This window comes from Moschus berezovskii, chromosome 20, assembly GCF_049115385.1.
Source record: "Moschus berezovskii isolate FMDL1 chromosome 20, NW_MosBer_1.0, whole genome shotgun sequence".
NCBI classification, from domain to species: Eukaryota; Metazoa; Chordata; class Mammalia; order Artiodactyla; family Moschidae; genus Moschus; species Moschus berezovskii.
Window position 1 is genome coordinate 56,119,869 of NC_142479.1, and position 12,312 is coordinate 56,132,180.

Sequence of the window (12,312 nt, forward strand, 5' to 3'; positions counted from 1 at the left end):
GAAGAATTGATGCTTTTGAATGGTGGTGCTGGAGAAGACTCTTGAGAGTCCTTGGACTGCAAGGAGATCAAACCAGTTAAACCTAAAGGAAATCAATCCTGAATATTCATTGGTTGGAAGGACTGAACTGAAGCTGAAACTCTTGCAAAGAGCTGACTAACTGGCAAAGACTCTGATGCTGAGAAAAACTGAAGGCAAAAGGAGAAGAGGGAAGCAGAGGATGAGATGGTTGGGTGGCATCACTGACTCAATGGGCATGAATTTGAGCAAACTCTGGGAGCTAGAGGAGGACAGAGAAGCCTGGCGTGCTGTAGTCCATGGGATCGCAGAGTCAGACATGACTTAGCGACTAAAAACAACAGCAAATTTCAGTTCAGTTCAGTTCAGTCGCTCAGTCGTGTCCGACTCTCTGCGACCCCATGAATCACAGCACACCAGGCCTCCCTGTCCATCACCAACTCCCGGAGTTCACTCAAACTCATGTCCACAGAGTCGGTGATGCCATCCAGCCATCTCATTCTCTGTTGTCCCCTTCTCCTCCCGCCCCCAACCCTTCCCAGCATCAGAGTCTTTTCCAGTGAGTCAACTCGTCGCATGAGGTGGCCAAAGTATTGCAGTTTCAGCTTCAGCATCAGTCCTTCCAATGAACACCCAGGATTGATCTCCTTTAGAATGGACTGGTTGGATCTCCTTGCAGTATAAGGGACTCTCAAGAGTCTTCTCCAACACCACAGTTCAAAAGCATAAATTCTTCGGCAATCAGCTTTCTTCACAGTCCAACTCTCACATCCATACATGACCACGGGAAAAACCATTGCCTTGACTAGACGGACCTTGGTTGGCAAAGTAATGTCTCTGCTTTGTAATATACTATCAAGGTTGGTCATAACTTTCCTTCCAAGGAGCAAGCGTCTTTTAATTTCGTGGCTGCAATCAGCATCTGCAGTGAGATCTTCCCTAACAACTTAAAAATAAACTTCAAATGAATTTAAGTTGATCATGGATAATTTCGAGACTAGCCTGTTAGAACAAAGTTCAGTATCTTGGAAAACAACGAAATGCAACACCTCAATCCTTACAGCAAATCATGGTCTGGGTAAAAATGTTTGCAATGCTTTTATCTGACAAAAGATTTGCCTCTAGAATACATAAAGAACCCCTGCAATTCAATTATAAAAAGAGGCAAATAGGTCAATTAAAATGTTAATGAAAGACCTGGACATTTTGCAAAAGAAAATGCACAATGGGCTAATAAGCTCATGAAAAAACACCTAATGTTGGCTAATGCTGACATCTTCAGTCATCAGAGAAGTGCAAATTAAGTCCACAATGAGATACCACTACATACCCACTTAATGGCTAAAGTTCAAAAAGACTGGTGGTCTAGTGGTTAGAACTCAGCACTTTTACTGCTGTGGGTCCAGGTTCAATCATTTGTTGGGGAACTAAGATCTCATAAGCCACATGGCATGGCCAAAAAAAAGATTGAAAACACCAAGTGTCAGAAAGGAGATGGAACAATCTTACACATGTGTACATTGTACAAATGGAAAAATCACTTTGAAAACGTTTGGCATTTTCTTAAAAGTTAATCACGTCAATCATATACTTATCCTATGATTCATTCACATGCTCTTGGTATTTATCTAAGAGAAATAAAATATATGTCTACAAAAATCTTTAATGAGAATGTTCATGGAAGTTTTTTTCACAGTAGCCAAAAAGCTGGAAACAGCTCAAATGTCTATCAGTAAGGGACTGAATGGACAAACTGTGGTACATTTCTCATCAATAAAAATAAACAAATTACTTATATATACTACAGCATCAATGAACCTCAAAAAGTTTATACTGAAGGGAAAAAGCCAGTGCCAAAGAGTATTTATTATATGATTCCATTTGTAAAAGTTCTAGAATAAGGAAAACAAGTCTGTGGTCCTAGAAATCAAATCAGTGGTTGCTTCTGGTGATGGTGGGGATTGACTGGGAAGAGGCAGGGGAGAACTTCCTGGGAGTGATGGAAATGTTTTGTGTCCTAATTGGTGTGTGGGATACATGAGTGCATGTCTTTATTAAATGATTAAATGACAGTGATTAAAATTGAAACATTTTGCTGTATGTAAATTGCACTTCAATAAAGAAGAACCACACCGACATACTGAAATGACTAAAATTAAAGAGAATAATAAATAGAATGGATAAACAATAAAGTCCTATTGTATAGCACAGGGAGCTGTATTCAGTTGCCTATGATAAACCATAATGAAAAAATGTATATATATGTATAATTGAATCACTTGGCTGTACAGCAGAAATTAATACAACATTATAAATCAACTAGACTTCAATAAAATAAATTTTAAAAAGAGAGTAAAAATACTGGATATTGGGGAGTATGTGAAATAACTAGACCTCCCCTACATTGATGATGAGTATGTAAAATGATACAAATGCTTTGCAAGTGTGGCAGTTTCTTACAAATGTAAATATGTATTTCTCACGTGACCTGGTGATTCCACTTCTAGGTATTTACCCAACTGGAATGAAAACACCTCATTACACAATACTTTATACAATGCCATTTTTAGCAACTTTTACTAGTAAAAAGAATTGAAAAAAATCCTACAGTCCAGCAACAAGTGAATGGACAACTAAATTGCAGTCCATTTATGTAATAGAACATTACATAGCACCAGTTGCTAGTGGTAAAGAACCCGCCAATGCAGGAGGTGTAAGAGACACAGGTTCAGTCCCTGGGTGGGGAAGAGCCCCTGGAAGACAGCATGGCAACCCACTCCCGTTTTCTTGCCTGGAGAATCCTATGGACAGAGGAGCCTCGTGGGCTAATGTCCATAGGGTCTCAAAGAGTCAGACATGACTGAAGCAACTTAGTACACAAGTAATGAATTAACAACATGAATGAATTTCCAAAATGTGCTGAGTATGACAACCACACACAACGTAGCAAATCCATGATTCCTTTTAGATGAAATTCTAAAAAAGCCTAGTCTACAGCAACAGGGAGTAGAGAAATGATTGCCTGGGGTCGGGCTTGGGCAGAGGGTTGACTAGGAAGAGGCACTAAGGAGACTTTCTCAGTGATGGAAATATTCTGTCTTAATGGTGGGTATATGTGTTGGTCAGAACTCATTGGCTGGTCCAGTTGACGTAGGTGCATTTATTGTGTGTAAACTATACTTCAGTAATGCTGATTTTATAATGGAGAAATTAACAGACAAAAACCTTCTAGGACTGAAAAAGAATAGAATACCTACATAGTCTACAATTATAAAATAAATTGAATAAGCAGTCAAAAATATTCCCACAAAGCCATGATCGGAGAACTTCATCACTACATTTAATCAAGAAGGAAATACTTCCAAACAGTCACAAATGACTCCAGATTATAGAAAACATATCATTTAACATATTCTTAGTACCAAAGCCTGGCATGAAAGGTACAAGGAAGAAAAATAACAGGTCAGTCTTACTCATGAACATAAATTCAAAAGTCCTAAATGAATAAAACATTAACAAACCAGTAATAAAAGGAAAAGGTAATACATCATGACCAAATGGGTTATCCTGGATATAGAGTTTACTAACATTAGAAAAATCAATTAATTTAATCCTCCACATGAACAGGAATGAAGAATTAAAACCATATATTCATCTCAGAAACAAAGAAAGTATTTTATAATATTGCCACCCATTAATGATTAACATTTTGAGCAAATTAAGAATAGAAGGGAACTTCTCTAACTTGATTAGAGATATTTATAAAAAACCTATAGCAGACATCATATATAAGATTGAAATCTTTCCCTCTGAGGTCAGAAACTGGACAAGGATGCTTGTTATTTGGTGAGAAAGAAAACACCTATTATTTGCAAAAAATCTGATCATGTAGCAAGAAAAACTGTTACAGATAAATTATTTCAATTTATAAAAATGCTTAATAAATTAAAAGAATCAACTTAAAAATTAATTGCACAAACAACCCAATTTAAAAATGGTCAAGGTACATGAATAGATATTTCTCCAAAGAAGATATACAAGTGGCCAATAAATATGAAAAGATCCTCAACATCATTAGGTGTTAAAAAACAGAAATCTGAACTACAATGAGATACCACTTCACACCTTCTGCTGCTGCTGCTGCTGCTAAGTCACTTCAGTCGTGTCCGACTCTGTGCGACCCCATAGACAGCAGCCCACCAGGCTCCCCCATCCCTGGGATTCTCCAGGCAAGAACACTGGAGTGGGTTGCCATTTCCTTCTCCAATACATTAAAGTGAAAAGTGAATGTGAAGTTGCTCAGTCGTGTCTGACTCTTAGCGACCCCATGGACTACAGCCTACCAGGCTCCTCTGTCCATGGGACTTTTCAGGCAAGAGTACTGGAGTGGGCTGCCATTGCCTTCTCCAGAAGTCACACCTTCTAGGAGGTCTATTATGAAAAATGAAAGATAGTAAGTATTGGTGAGGCTGTAGATAAATTGGAACCCTCCTATGTTACTGGGAATGCAAAATGGTTTAGCCACCGTGGAAACAATTTGGCTGCTCCTCAAAAAGTTAAACATAGAATTACCATATGACATAGCAAGTCAAAAGAATTGAAAACAGGGACTCAAACAGATACTTGTACCCAAATGTTCATAGCAGCCTGACGAAGAGTGATGGAAATATTTTGGAAATAGATAGTGGCGATGGTTTGCATAACATTGTGAGTGTAATTAACGCCACTGAATTGTACACTGAAAAATAGTTAAAATGGCAACTTTTATGTTATATATATATTTTAGCACAATTAAAAAAACCATCATCTGCTCATCTACACCAGCAAGAATTTGAAAATGAAATTTTAACAAAGTATCTTTCAAAATAGCATAAAACTTTTGAATAACCTAGAATAAACTTAACAAAGTATGTAGAAGGCTTCTTTGAATGAGAAAATTTTATTGATAAAATTTTAAGATGAACTAAGTAAAAAGAGAAATATACTGTATCCAATGATTGGAAGATTCAGAATTATACAGATGTCAGTTCAGTTCAGATGTCAGTTTTATACAAATTAAGCTACAGATTCAATATAATCACAATTTCAATATATATCCTATTAAGTTTAGTTTTTAATCCATAATTTTTAATTTGTCAGTCATACCTCAATAAAGCTTGTTTTTGTTGCACCAAAACACAAGGGAAACACAAGTGGCCAAGAAAAAACAAGACACACTTAAAGAAGAATAAATAAGATGGCAGGACTTGCCCTACCATTCCTCAAGACTTATTATAAAGTTTTAATAAGTAAGACATTATAATTTGGTGCAAGGATAGACAGACCACTAAAGCAGAACACAAAGCTGAGAAACAGACCCACATATGTACAGATACTTGATTAGAGACAGAAAAGCAGTGGGGAACATACTTTAAAAAAATATCATGAATGAAACTGGATCAAACTGAAATTGGATCCCCATCTCACAGCATACACAAAATGTACTCCAGGTAAATTACAGATTTTGAAGTAAAACAACACTGCAAAACTCTTGCAAGATAATTTAAGAAAAAAATATCATAACCTCAAAATAAGAAAGACTTCTTTAAAAAAATATATTTATTTGGTTGCGTTGGGTTGCTGCAAGAAAGATTTTATTGCATCATGTGGGATCTTTCACTGTGGCTGGTGCCCCAGCTTAGCTGCATCCTTTGTGGCTGACTATAATCATTGTTATTCCATCTGGGATGTGGTAGTGTTTCTGATTTAATATCTTGGCAGGGGTAGAGGGTACTTTCTACTTGGTCTTTTCTACTTTGATGGTTCTTGTTTCAGGAAACCAATATGGGGGTTCTACTTTCTGCCAAGTACATCTATTTCAATTATGTATTCAGGGACCAGGAAATTAACCACTGGGTAAGTCTGTGGGCCTATTGGACCCACTGTGGGAATGACTTTGCCAGGTCTTCTTTTATCACTTGGCCTCTGGATGCCCCCACTCTAATACATGTCCATGATGGCATTTTGATCCCCCTTATATCTGTCAGCTCAGATCCTGTACCCAAAAGCCTTGAAAGAGCTGAGTCTTTCGCTAGTGTATAGTTGCTCTGAGAACTGGCTTTGGAGGAGGAGTGAGATAATCACTATGATATAAGCTTGTTGTGGCATTCCAAGATTCTTCCTGAAGGGCACTGTTCTCTCCTTTGATTAACAGATTCTGTAGCTGAAAAATGGCTAGGATCTGGAAACTGGGTGATGGATTGTGATTTTTTCCTTCACAGTGGCTGACATCAGCCTTCTGTTTACACATTCCTGCTTTTTATGTAAAAAAAAATATTTGGCTGCGCCAGTTCTCAGTTGACGCACATGGGATCTGCAGTCTTCACTGAGGCATGTGGAATCTTTAGTTAATGCATGCAAACTCTAAATTATGGCATGTGGAACTTAGTTCCCTGACCAGGGACTGAACCCAGGGACCCTGCACTGGGAGCAAGGAGTCTTACCCACTGGATCACCATAGAAACTTCAACTTGTTTTTGGTTATATAAATCCAGAAATACCCTCATTGGCTGTCCACCTATGTAGGAAGACCGTGGTCTTCCATGTGAAGACCATTAGTGATCACAGTAGATTGCAGTTTTCCATTTTTGTCTTTTGGCGCATATAATTACATCCGCCTTGACTCTGATGACTAAGTGCCATCACCTGGCCTCTGTTCTGGGTTCCTGTCATACCCATTGACTTTATGAAGCCCTGTTCCATAGCCATGTCCACTACTATCAACTTTGGCCTGCAGAGAATAGCCCCTACTGAGTGGCAAATGATGTCAGTGTCTCTCCAACAGCTGGCACATTTCTTTTTTTTTTTTATTAAATTTTATTATTGACTGCACTGGGTCTTTGATGTGGCACACAGGCCCTTCATTTACTGTGTGTGGGCTTCCTCTAGTTGCGGTGAGCAGGGGCTACTGTCTAGTTGTGGGGCGTGGACTTCTCCTTGCAGTGTCCTTGTTTCGGAGCATGGGTTCTAGGCTCTTGAGCTTCAGTAGTTGCAGCACAAGGACTCAGTAGTTGTGGCGCGTGGGCTTAACTGCCCCACTGCATGTGGAATCTTGCTGGACCAGGGATTGAACCAGTGTACCCTGCATTGACAGGCAGATTCTTAACCACTGGACCACTAGGAAAGTCCCAATTAAGCATGTGTCTTCTCACTTTATTTAAGGGAGTGTCTTTGGGTTCTCATGAGGAACACAGGAAGCTGGAGGGTTCTCTGGTCTTATATAATGATAATAATTTCATTCTGGTGAGCTCATCTTTCTGAACCTTTTGACCTTTCCCCAGTACTCTGTCAAGGAAATGCTAGCATCTCCACTTCATTTGCTGTAACACATTGTTTCCTCCAAACTTTGCCGCTCTATCCCGGTAGCATATTGCAACTGGCTTCAGATGTCCTTGCTAGGGCTTTAAAATATTAAATGCTTAGTCATGGTAGAGTATCCCAGATCAGTATAAACTCTCCACTCTCCAGCTTTTTATTCCACTCGCTGACCCTAGGCCAACACCCTCAAGAACTGTTCTCAAGCATGTTCTCCCAATTTCTGCTGCTACCTTAGCCATATCTTGCTTCACTTTTTGGTGAATAATCCCTTTCTCCCCTTAGCTAGGATAGTACTTCGCCACTTGTTCCAGGTTGAGACTTGCCCATGGTCATGTCTCTAGAATCCTGGAGTGGGATCAGGGCCAGATCTTGAAGAGAACAAGTATCATCTTGTGAGGCATCTGCCTCAGGTGAGAACTTCGCATCTTATCTGGCAAGGAGGCACTGCTCTCTTCCATCAAGGGAGAGAGGCCTTGGCTACTGGCCCTATTCGTTCAGGATAATATGGGGATTCTAGGACAGATGTCTCCATACCAGGTCTCAGTGTCCCACTCCTTCCTGCCCTCCTGTGACTTTCACAGCATTATGGTACTGATTTTCAGCACAATGTAGCCACACTGGCTACAGATGAGAACTTCCTTGAGTGCTGCCCTAGAAGACTCCTGGGTTTTATACTGTATCCTGAGTTAATAGCCATTGTGAATCTGTTGTGGTTTTTTTCTTTTAGCAATTCGATGGCATTTACCAATGACTGACTGACTCCACAACCCTTTTAATTCCCATCTCCCTCCCACATCACAATTACTAGAGATATGTGCAGGTGGTGTGTCCCTATATTCACCAGGGTGAGGGTTTTAGTAATCGTGCTGGTGCTCTGGGTATCAGCACCTTACTTACCCCAGCCACAGAATTCTTATTGTCATTTGGATGGTGAGTGATCCAATTCCAGAATCCCATGTGGGGGATCTGCTTCCTAGGATCACTTTAGACTCCAACTGGGTTTGGCAGGGGAGGGAGGTCCCCCTAGGAATAAATCCTCAGTTGAAGATTTGAAGGCATGTACATTTTTTGAGGTTTTTTTGGTTTTGTTTTGGCCACACCATGAGGCATGTAAAAAATTTAGTTCCCCAATGAGGGATAGAACCCAAGCTCCCTGCAGTGGAAGTTCAGAGTCCTGACCACTAGACTACCAGGGAATTCCCATATTTGAGAACTGATGCTAGTGGAAAAGAAACCACCTGCCATTGCAGAAGAGGTAACACCCCTGGGTTGGGAAGATCCCCCGGAGGAGGGCATAGTAATCCATTCCAGTATTCTTGCCTGGAGAATCCCATGGACAGAGGAGCCTGACAGGCTACGGTCCAGAGGGTCGCAAAGAGTCAGACACGACTGAAGTGACTTAGCATGCACACACATGACGAACTACCTCCAAGTAAGTGAGAAAGTGACACAGAAAAGAGAAGAAGGATGATAAAGGCTGCACTATCAAGGAAATTAAGCGTGTGGGCTGAAACAGTCCTGCTGGGGACTCAGGAAGCCAGTAATGATGAAGCCTCAGGACTATCCCACCAGATGTCTGAGAGAACTGGGGTATTTATCCACCAGTCACCATCAGCTATTGCCTGAGGGTTGTTGAAGATGGGAGTAGAATTCCTCAGAACGTTCTGCCTGCCTAGCATCTGAGTAGTGCAACTTCAGTGGCCAGAGTGAGCCCTCAGGTAGCGTTGCAGTTTTCAGGCAGCTGGAAGTTTGTCCACTGTACCCCAGTGCTTAGGGAGTGTGGGAGGGATGCTGATAACATGTGCTGCACCAAGGGGAGGAATCCTTTCACTAGAAACAGCAATGGTTCTACTCAACTGACAGCAATCCAGTTCTGAGGATCTATTCTTCACGAATGAAGTGGTCACCTGACATTGTTTAAAAAACAACAGCCAACTGAAGTGCTGGCTAAGGGCAAAGTGAAAATGAAATGATTAATGGAACAGGAAATTAAAAATATCAACTTCTAACCAGTTACAGAAATAAGGACTGTAGAAGCTATGAGTATTTTCTTGCTTGCTTATCTTACATTACATACTCTGTGTGTGTGTGTATATCTATATATGTATGTATATAATTTTTCCTTCCGTCCTTTGCTTTATTATCTTATAAAAGGATTGTTGTTGGTAGTGAGCTTTATTATTTAGTCTTTAGGTTCCTTTAGAGAAAAATGTAAGTTTCCCTGGTGGCTCAGTGGTAAAGAATCCACCTGCCAATGCAGGAGATGTGGGTTTGATCCCTGGCCAGGAAGAGTCCCCTGGAGAAGGAATTGGCAACCCACGCCAGTATTCTTGCCTGGGAAATCCAATGGACATCAAAGCCTGGTGGGCTACAGTTCATGGGGTCTCAAAGGGGTCAGACATGACAGTGACTAAACAACAACAAAAGAGAAAATGTGGCTGAACTCAGAAAGGTGTTCCCATCACCCAGAGATGGATACTGTTAATGCAGAGACTTTGCAACTCCACTCTGTGGGGAGCGCTAGAGCACAGACCTTTGTACCAACGACAATTACATCTTTTTTTTTTTTTGACAATTGCATCTTAATGGGCAAAGGCATGAAGTCGTTATTGTTCAAACATGTATAGAGAAGATGTGTGCACATGCTGAGCAGAAGGTCCCTGCTTTTTCTGTGCAGGTTATTTACTTCTTGCTTTCCCTGGTGGCTCAGACAGTAAAGAATCTGCCTGCGATGTGGGAGACCAGGGTTGCATCCCTGGGTTGGGAAGATCCCCTGGAGAAGGGAATGGCAATTCCAGTATTCTTGCCTAGAGAATTCCATGGACAGAGGAGCCTGGCAGGCTACAAATCATGGGGTTGCAAAGAGTCAGACACGACTGAATGACTAACACTAACACTTTTCTGCTCCAAATTCGTTCTTCATGACTCTCTTTTCACTGCTGCTGGTAGGGGAGAGAAAAACTCTGCAAATTGATTTTCCAGAGTTCATTACTGACTTCCCGTTAGGTTCTAATAGGAGGCACTAGAGGGAGACGGAAGGCAGAAGGAGAAGAGAAGGGACATCTTCCTGTTTGAGGGGTTTTGTTCGGGGTCACTGTCATTGGAAGTGGGCTCCAGCCTTCAGCTTTTTTCCGTATTCTGAGAACCAGCCTTCTAGATGGCTCTTTTTTGTAGACGGCACCAGCAGCAGCCCACTGGTGGCTCTGGCTGAGCCTGAGCCCTACCTGCGGGCTCCCACCTCTTCCCTTTGTTCTCTCAGCCCTGCTGCTTTCTCTAGTTACGAGTTCCACTACTTCCATGTTGTCCGTGCTTTCTCTTTTCGCTTTTTTAGTCTTCCAGTGTGACCAAACCTCGTCTGTTTAAGATCATATGGTTTCTGTTTTTCTGACCTGGCCCTGTCTGGTGCACAAAATGACCCTCAATGGTAAAACAGATAAATTGTGGTAGAGATATACACTGGAATAGTATACTGGGGAAATGAATCTCTCTCATGTGATACTGAAAGAAGCAAATTACAACCAAATTCATACAGTATGACTCCATTTCTTCAAAGCCTAAACACTGGCAACATTGAACTGTATTTTTTTTTTTTTTACTTATGGATGTGTAGGTGGTAAAACTATAAAGAAAAGCAAGAAAATGCTCATTGCAAAAGTCTGGATAGTGGTTATCTCTCATGGATGAAGATGAGATCTGGAAAAAGCATTATGAGAGGTCCTGTGGGGCTGGTGATGTCCTATTTCTTGATCATTGAGGCTATGACACAGCTGTGTGCTTTGTAAATATTCTTTAAGGTGCACATATGTGATTTAGGTGCTCTTTCACGCATCTGATATATCTTGCAATTGAAAAGCAAAAGAACAAACATCATGATTGCCCCTGGCAAGAGTCTGGAGGAAAGAAGACGAAGGTGAGGCAAGAGGGAAAAAGCAGAGAGGAGGGGCTGAAAAGACTAAGTCTGAGGCCCCGGAAGCCAAGAATTGAGGCTGAGGTTGAGTGAGCAGGAGATCTGTGCTGGAGTCAGGACCTTCTCCCCAGTCCCCAGGGAGTCAGACCAAGATTGGGAATTTCTACAGGTCTTTCATCTCTCCCTCCTCTGTTTGTGCTAATGGAGGGTCCCTGCCTGCTGGTCATTTTCAGATGTGGGTGCCCACCTGGATCAATGTGGAGACACTGACCAGCCACTATAGAGCAGCGTCAACCCAGAGAGTGGGCAGAGTTGGAGAATGGACAGTCCTGAGGCCAGATGGAGAAACTGGGTGAAGCTCTTGTGATCAACACAGAAAGCCTTTCTGTGGGAGCTGGGGATTTCAGTGGTTGAAAGAGAACAGGCTAAATAGAGGAATGGAGCATGTGGGAGCAGCGATGCGAGAAAGCAACGGGTAGTATGGAAGCCAGACTGTCCCTGTTTCCCCCACCTTCCCTAAAAGATGCAATCACCTAAAAGATGCAACCAGCACTGTAAATCAACTATACTTCAATTAGAAAAAACAAACATGGAAAATGGATGCAAGCAGCTTTTCTGGTCTTGAAGAGAGGGTTAATGGCACCCTGCAGCAATTCTGGCAGCCAAGGGGTTAATTCTCAAACCAGCTGCCTCTGGGGTGGTGTGAGGAGGTAGGACTCAGAAGCAGTTACTTGGCACCGCTATGGGCATCAGCTCTACTGCTGGGAACCTCCACAGAGCCCAGGCCCTTAGCTGCCAGTCTACTCTCCACTCTTTGTCCCGAGGGGTTCCAGGCGCAGGGCTCCTACGACTTGTTCTGGATTCCCATCCCCCACCCTACAGCGGTGGAGTCCGCCGACTGGCGCAGACGAACCAAGCCCCGGGGGCAGACAGATAGGCAGTTTCCGACTGCTCCTTGGTCTCCAGGGTCGAGAGCGCAGGGCCACCTGCGCTCTCTGGACGCAGACCTGGCCTGGCCTCGCTGGGAATGC